We start from the raw sequence: 8271 nt of genomic DNA, 5'->3' as shown, positions 1-8271 counted from the left end.
TCGATGGGCCTGGCTCCCACTCTCCGCACCAGCCCTCCCTCCCCTCCTCTTCCAAACCCGCCAAGGGCTACGATGGGCCCTGGAGCATGTTGGGAAAGTGGACAGTGTCCCACAATGCTTCACCTCCCCACCAGTGTCTCCCACAGCCATCACTACAGAGCTATCTCCTGGTCCCCCCAAAGAAGGTGAGAAAAGAAGGCAGCCTCTGTCAGGGGATGGATTTGGCTGGCAGAGCCCCAGGCCAGAGCGGGACCTGTTTCTGAGGATTTTGGTTTTCTGGACTCTCCAACTCCTCATCTCCAGAGGCGTGATGCCGGGGTCTCACGGGGTGCTTTTGCAGATCCATCCTCATGTCCCTATAGCCTCCAGGGTGTTAGGAGGTCCTAACCTGTACCAGGCCTACTCTGGGGAGGTCCCTAAACCTACCAGGGCTGGCAGAGCGGCTGTGGATGTGATGGGAGAGGCTGAGAGAGACAGCAGGAAAGGGCCTGTCAGGTGAAGAGCAAAAGGAGGCACGTCAAGAAGGAGCGGTCAAGAGTCACAGCATTCCCAGGGGTCACACTAATGTGGCCATGCAGCAACCTCAGCGAGAAACTTGGATTTGGAGGGGCAAGAGTTCCAAAGAGCATATTTCACGTGGAGACAGCTTTCTGGGTCAAGGTGGTTGGCCCTGGGGAGCAAGTGTGTGTGTAAAAGAAAGAGAGAGAGATAAGAAAGGAAGATTTAGGCAGAACCAATTGTGAGCTCCTTGAGGGCAGGAACTATGTCTTTGTGTCTTGGTCACTGTTGCTTTTATGAGAGCTTAACATTGTACCTTGCACGTAATAGGCACTGTCAAATGAATGGATGACTACAGATGAAGCCGGTACTTGCTTTAAAACTGGGATCTGTGAGCTATTCTCTTCCACAGCTGCACTCAGGCCCCTCATTCTCTCAGGACTTGCTGGAAGGAAATGTCTAGACCACCCCTGGACCGTCAGGGGTGGGCACTTCACCAGTTGTAACACGACAGACCCTGGCCGAACTCAGAGCGGCAGTTGGGATAGCGCCTCCTTGTGGTGACTCTTGGAAGAGCTCCTGGAGAGACTCTAGCAAAGAAGGCAGGGTTATCTCTCAGGAGCAGGGGATCACCCCAGGCCGCAGCCATCCTTCTTCCTGTATGTCTGAACTGCATTGTTATGCCAGCGTTCCTGTGGCACAGTTTTATCATTTGTTCCTTCTTTATTCCAGCATTTTCTGAGAGCCTGCTCCATGCCAAACTTGTTGGGTATACAGAGCTAAATCACCTCCAGCAGCTCATGGTCCAGCAGCAGATTCCACAAGGTAACAAGACCAACGAGGTTACGATCAAGCCGCAGGAAAAAAAGTTCTCCAGGTGTTGAGGAGGCACTAGAACATTCCCAGCTCAAAAACTCTATCATTCACCTCTCCCTCAATTCCTCTCACTGAAGTGCAAATGTTTTATCTTCATTACCAAGAAACAGTCCGGGCATGGTGGCTCATAGCTGTAATCCCAGCACTTTGGGAGGCAGAGGCGGGCGGATCACTTGAGATCAGAAGTTCGAGACTAGCCTGGCCAATATGGTGAAACCCCTGTCTCTACTAAAATTACTATATATATACACACACACACACACACACACACACACACACACACACACACATATATATATATATATAAGCTGAGCGTTATGGTGCCCGCCTGTAATCCCAGCTACTGTGGCGGCTGAGGCAGGAGAATCGCTTGAACCCAGGAAGTGGAGGTTGTGGTGAACAGAGATCACACCACTGCACTCTAGTCTGGTTGACAGAGTGAGACTCCGTTTCAAAAAAAAAAAAAAAAAAAAAGAAATACTTCAAGATCTGGCTCCCACACATCTTTCCAGGACTCACCCTTCTTCCCCTCTGCATTCCCTAATGCCTCTGTTCCCTATGAAAGCCACGTGTTTTCCCACCTCTCTGCATTGTCCCACATTCTAGAATGCCCCCCTTCCCTGTCTCCCACTGTTGAAACCCATCTCAGATGTTCCTTCCCCCATGAAGACTCTTCTGATTTCCCTTGGTCTTGCCTGTTAGAGCTCCTGAAGCACCATGTTGGTAGGGCTTTCATTAGCAGCGCATACTGGGTATCCCATTGGTGGTTGTCTGTGTATATTACTCATCCTCATACTAGGCTAGCCCTTGCAGCACTGACCTGGGCATATCATATGCCTTTGTTAAATGGTGAATAGATGGCAACATGAATAAATGGATGCATGGACAGAGGAATAAATTGATATAAGTATAAATGCGGCTGGGTACAGTGGCTCATGCCTGTAATCCCAGCACTTTGGGAGGCCAAGGCTGGTGGATCTCCTGAGGTCAGGAGTTCCAGACCAGCCTGGCCAATATGGTAAAACCCTGTCTCTACTAAAAATACAAAAATTAGCCAGGCATGTTTGTGGGTGCCTGTAATCCCAGCTACTCAAGAGGCTGAGGCACGAGAATCGCTAGAACCCAGGAGGCGGAGGCTGCAGTGAGCAGAGATCTCACCAATGCACTCCAGCCTAGGCAACAGAGTGAGACTGTCTTAAAAAAGAAAAAAAAAGTATAAATGGCCAGATAGATGACAAATAGGTTGGTGGATGGGTGGATAAGTGGATGTGGAATGTATAGATGGATGGGTGGGTAGATGGATGAATGGAAAATCTATCCATAAAAGGACTCACAAAAGGCTATGTAGGCAGAGTGCAGTGACTCACACCCGTAATCCCAACAACTGGGGAGGCCAGGATGGGGGGATCGTTTGAGCCCAGGTGTTCGAGATCAGCGTGGGTGGCATAGGGAGACCCCGTTTCCACAAAAAAAAAAAAAAAAAAAAAAAAATTTAGCCAGGCGTGATGGCATGTGCCTGTGGTGCCTGCCATTCAGGAGGCTGAGGTGGAAGGATCACTTGAGCTGGGGAGGCTGAGTCTGCAGTTAAGTTGTAATCGTGCCACTGCACTCCAGCCTGGGTGACATAGAAAGACCCTGTCTCAGAAAAAGAAAAAAGAAAAAAAAAATGGCCAGGTGTGGTGGCCCATGCCTGTAATCCCAGCACTTTGGAAGGGTGAGGCAGGCAGATCGCTTGAGGTCAGGAGTTCGAGACCAGCCTGGCCAACATAGTGAAACCCTGTCTCTACTAAAAATACAAAATTAGCTGGGCGTGGTGGCACGCAGCTGTAGTCCCAGCCACTCGGGAGGCTGAGGCAGAAGAATTGTTTGAACCCGGGAGGTGGAGGTTGCAGTGAGCTGAGATCGCACCACTGCACTCCAGCCTGGGTGGCAGAAAAGAAAAGAAAATTGAAAAAAAGTCTAGGTAGCGCCAGAGGCTTCAAGGGAAGGAGCTCACCCCATGCCAGGATATGCAGAGGCAGAGACGTATTCAGGCCAAACTTTCCTTCACTAACATCTGCACCCTCAGCAACTTGTCTCCCAGACGCCTGGATACATTCCACTCCCCATAAGAAGTCATAGTCTGGGAGCTGCTCCTCTTTTCATCCTCCCTGCTCTCTCAGGAATGCTTTCATTAACATATATTATGCCATCTTCCTGCACTGCAATGACTGTGGGTTTCCTCTTCCACATCTCTTTCCCTATATCATACGCACCCTAGCTTGTGAGCTTCCTGAAGGGAAGAAGCATGCCTGAGTCTCTTTTGTGTTCCTAGCACCTGGCATATATGTTTAATGGGTGAGTAAACAAATGAACAACTGAGTGAATGCTGCTGCTTCCCCATAGACACATTTTACACACTTCCTGTGTCCTCATGTTCAGTTATCTCTCCTGGCCCTCTTCTTCTCACACACATCACACTCATACTCCTGACCTTGACACTCTGAAATCCCAGAGTTATATGCTGGGGCTTGGTTTCCTTACCTATCACCTATCTGTGGCTGATCTAGGGAAGTCCCAGCCGTCCCCTGAGAGTCTGAAAGAGACGGCTCTTGACTCTCATAAAGCCATATTAACTGGGTCCCATCGGGGGCAGAAAGGGGCTTCCCCGGGAAGAAGTTGGCTATTGGGAGGGTAGCAGGATCCTGCACTAACCTGAGGTCTGCTGCCCCAAATTGACCACATCCTCCTGCGTCTGCTGTCCCTACTCCTGACCAGTGAGGCTGTCCCAAGGTAGGGGGTGGTTGTGGCCTCTGTCTCAAGGCTGGCTGGCAGACACAGCCAGATTTAGAAGTCATTTTCGCAGCAGGGAGCCTCCAGTGTCCCACCCACAGAGCCCTGGAGGGTCAGTCTGAGATATGGCTCACCAGGGGCTGGCCCCTAGACCTGGAGTCACTCCTCCCCTTCTTGTCTCTCTCCTTTTTTCCCCAGAATTTTGGCAGCTGGTGCTGACTCTATCCTTAGGCAAAGATGGAGTAAGTTCTGGGGGAAGGGGTGTGCTGCACTGACACCATAACCGCTCAAGCACTGCCAGGGCACCATTTACCCATTAAAAGGGCTGTCTGTACCCACCCCAGGATTCCTCCCTCCTCTCCACTGGCATCTGCTGCCTGATTCTCCTCCTCCCCTACTTTTTTTTTTTTGAGACAGAGTCTTGCTCCGTCGCCCAGGCTGGAGAGCAGTGGTACGATCTTGGCTCTCTGTAAACTCTGCCTCCCAGATTCAAGCAATTCTCCTGCCTCAGCCTCCCGAGTAGCTGGGATTACAGGCGCGTATCACCACACCCAGCTAATTTTTGTATTTTTAGCAGAGATGGGGTTTCACCATGTTGGTCAGGCTGGTCTCGAACTCCTGACTTCGTGATCCACCCACCTTAGCCTCCCAAAGTGCTGGGATTACAGGTGTGAGCCACCCCGCAATTTTTTTTAAAAGACGGAGTCTTGCTCTGTCGCCAAGGCTGGAGTGCAGTGGCGTGACCTCGGCTCACTGCACCCTCTGCCTCCTGGGTTCAAGCAATTCTCCTACCTCAGCCTCCCGAGTAGCTGGGACTACAGGCATGCGCCACTACACCTGGTTAATTTTTGTATTTTCAGTAGAGATGGGGTTTCACCGTATTGGCCAGGCTGGTCTCAAACTCCTGACATCATGATCACTGGCCTTGGCCTCCCAAAGTGCTGGGATTACAGGTATGAGCCACCGTACCTGGCCATCCTCCCCTACTTCTAATTCTCTCTGTCCCATCCTCCTGTTCTCATACCCCAACACTAATAAAATAGCCCTAGAGAGAAATAATAATCAGAGCTAACAGTCAATCACCTACTATGTACCAGGTATTGTTCTTTCTTTTATTTTATGTTTTTTCTTTTTAATTAAAAAAATTAAAAAAAAAAAAGAAAAAACAGAAACAAAAAACAGAGAGACAAGGTCTTGCTATGTTGCCCAGGCCGGTCTTGAACTCCTGGGCTCAAGCAATCCTCCCACCCCAACCTCCCAAAATGCTGGTATTACAGGGGTGAGCTACTGTGCCTGGCCAACTGTTCCAAGTGTTTTACATATTGAATTATTTACTCCTCCCAACGACTCTAAGAGAAAAGCACATTGTTTACTTATTTATTTATTTATTTATTTATTTATTTATTTATTTTTAGAGACAGAGTCTTGCTCTGTTGCCCAGGCTGGAGTGCAGTGGTGCAATCATAGCTCACTGCATCCTCAAACCCCTGGGCTCAAGCAATTCTCCCACCTCAGCCTCCTGAACAGCTGGGACTACAGGAGAGTGCCACCACACGCAGCTAATGAAAAGCACTTTTAACAACCTCAGTTTATAACTGAGGACACCAAGGCACAGAGAGGTTGAGTAACTTGCCCAAGGTCACATAGCTAGTATGGGGTAGAAGCTCCAGAAACCACATTCTAAACACATTAGTCAAGTCGTTCGACTATGTTAGCAGTGTGGGTGAGATTTCAGAAACTTGCTTCCTGTGTGTTCATCCTCAAAGGGGCTCAGGCAGCATGGTAAAGCCCACCCTCATAGGGTCAGCCCTTCCAAGGTTGCATACAGCTCACCTCCTCTTCCAGTCCCAGAGCCCTAGAGCCCTTTGGTTGTAGAAAAATCTAGGCAGATGCTTTCATCACTGCCCTGGTCTTTCCCAACTTTCTTTGTTTTTTTTTTTTTGTTTGTTCTGTTTTTTTTTTTTGTTGTTGTTGTTGTTTTTCTTTTTTGTGTGTGTTATTGTTTTTTAAGACAGAGTCTTACTCTGTCACCCAGGCTAGAGTGCAGTGGTGCAATCTCGGCTTGCTGCAACCTTCGCTTCCCAGGTTCAAGTGATTCTTGTGCCTCAACCTCCCCCATAGCTGGGATCACAGGCATGCACTACTATACCCAGCTAATTTTTGTATTTTTCATAGAGGTAGGGTTGGACCATGTTGGCCAGGCTGGTCCTGGTCTCAGGTGATCTGTTCATCTTAGCCTCCGAAAGTGCTGGAATTACAGGTGTGAGCCACCACACACTGCCCTTCCTCAACTTTCCTCCTCCCCCGAAGTCCAGCCTCTTCCCAAACCTGGAGGCCCAAGGCACATTACTCCTCAGCTGGACCAGGCTTACCCCAGTCTGGCCTCAGTTTTCTTTTTTTTTTTTTTTTAGGAGTCTCGCTGTTGCCCAGGCTGAAGTGCAGTGGCGCGATCTCAGCTCACTGCAAGCTCCGCCTCCCGGGTTCCCGCCATTCTCCTGCCTCAGCCTCCTGAGTAGCTGGGACTACAGGCGCCCGCCACCGCGCCCGGCTAATTTTTTGTATTTTTAGTAGAGACGGGGTTTCACTGTGGTCTCGATCTCCTGACCTTGTGATCCGCCCGCCTCGGCCTCCCAAAGTGCTGGGATTACAGGCTTGAGCCACCGCGCCCGGCCTTGGCCTCAGTTTTCACTCTTGCCTTATCTTCCACAACTGCCATTAATGTACTCGCAGCTGCAGGCAAATCAGACCATTGAGCAGTTTCCTAAACATACCCTGCTTACCTGCATCCATGCCTCTATTTTGGCTGATCCCTCTACTTGAAATACCTCTTCACCAAATTCTAACACTGAGGTCATCTCCTCCATGGAGCCTTCCCTTATCTCACAAAATCCATACAATCTCCCTTGTTTGACTCATTGTAATACTTAACACATTGCTCACCTTCACCCCATTGTCAGAAAGGCCTTACTCATCCCTATCCTGGAATCCCGCACAGTTTCTTGTTTCCAGTAGGTGCTCAGTACATGCTCAGTAGTTAGAATTGGTAGTAGGTAGATAGAATTGTAAGTGAAAGGGAGACAGATCTCAATAACCGTTGTTTGTTTTTTTGAGTAGATAGAATTGTAGGTGAAAGGGAGACGGATCTCAATAACCTTTGTTTGTTTGTTTTTTTGAGATGTGGTCTGGCTGTGTTGCCCAGGCCGGAGTGCAGAGGCCCAATCTTGGCTGATTGCAACCTCCTCCTCCCAGGTTCAAGTGATTCAGCGATTCTCGTGCCTTAGCCTCCTGAGTGGCTAGAATTACAGGTGCGTGCCACCACACCTGGCTAATTTTTGTATATTTGGTAGAGACGGAGTTTCACCATATTGGAGGCTGGTCTGGAATTCCTGACCTCAAGGGCAGATCTCAGTAACCTTTGATCTCTGCCCAAGGTGACACTCCTCCAGCAACAGCTAATTTGAAACCTGGTAGTGTGGGTTCCAGGAAGGCTCTGGGATGAATCTTCCTGGATAGCTCTGACCAGTGTCTTCCCTCCGGTTCAGAAACCCAAAGAGGAGACCTTCCTCCACTGAACCAAGGCCAGCGGCCCAGCTCCTGCCAGATGGTGGCCACCCCCCACCCCAGGTGGTCCTGCGCCACTCCGAGTTCTGCTCAGAGTACCCCTGGTTGCAGGCGGGAGTGATGTTGAGATAATTGGAGACTAAAACCATAAGTGGTTTGAGAGCCGGGTTGGGGACCTGAACGCTGAGCGGGAGTTGGAGTTGGCAGGTCTGGGTTGGAGTGGGAGCAGAGGTGGGCCGGGGGCCGGGACAGGACCCGGCGACTGAGTCTGGGAGAAGCCCCCGGGCCCGCGGAGCCGGCAGCTAAATTTATCCCGGCTGACTCAGCCCTTGCTCGGAATGGGGGGCCGGGGGAGGGCGCAGGGCAGTGGGAAGTGCCAACAGGGGTGGGCTGGGGGCAAGGAAGGGAGAGTCCTGGCTGGGGGAGAAAAGAGGTGGGCCAGGAACTCCCAACGAAGAAAGCAGCCCCCTCTCCCTCACACAGAGCAGGACGTAGCAGAGGAGTCCCGGGGGATGGCCACCATGGGGAAAAAGTCAGTGAAAGGAAGACGATGCCAAGGCTGGA

The 8271-nt window shown here is 50.4% G+C and overlaps 1 long non-coding RNA gene across 1 annotated transcript; it reads left to right on the top strand.

Moving 5' to 3' along the window:
* The first annotated feature begins 22 nt into the window (after positions 1 to 22).
* On the top strand, positions 23 to 1445 carry LOC139356560 (uncharacterized). Its single transcript, XR_011608562.1, has 2 exons — positions 23 to 185; positions 1231 to 1445. It is a non-coding gene; the product is annotated as an uncharacterized lncRNA (long non-coding RNA).
* Positions 1446 to 8271: the final 6826 nt, after the last annotated feature.

The sequence above is a fragment of the Macaca nemestrina genome, chromosome 10 (assembly GCF_043159975.1).
Source record: "Macaca nemestrina isolate mMacNem1 chromosome 10, mMacNem.hap1, whole genome shotgun sequence".
NCBI lineage: Eukaryota > Metazoa > Chordata > Mammalia > Primates > Cercopithecidae > Macaca > Macaca nemestrina.
Note: the sequence above shows the minus strand (reverse complement) of the source record. Positions and strands in the feature narration are given on the sequence as shown.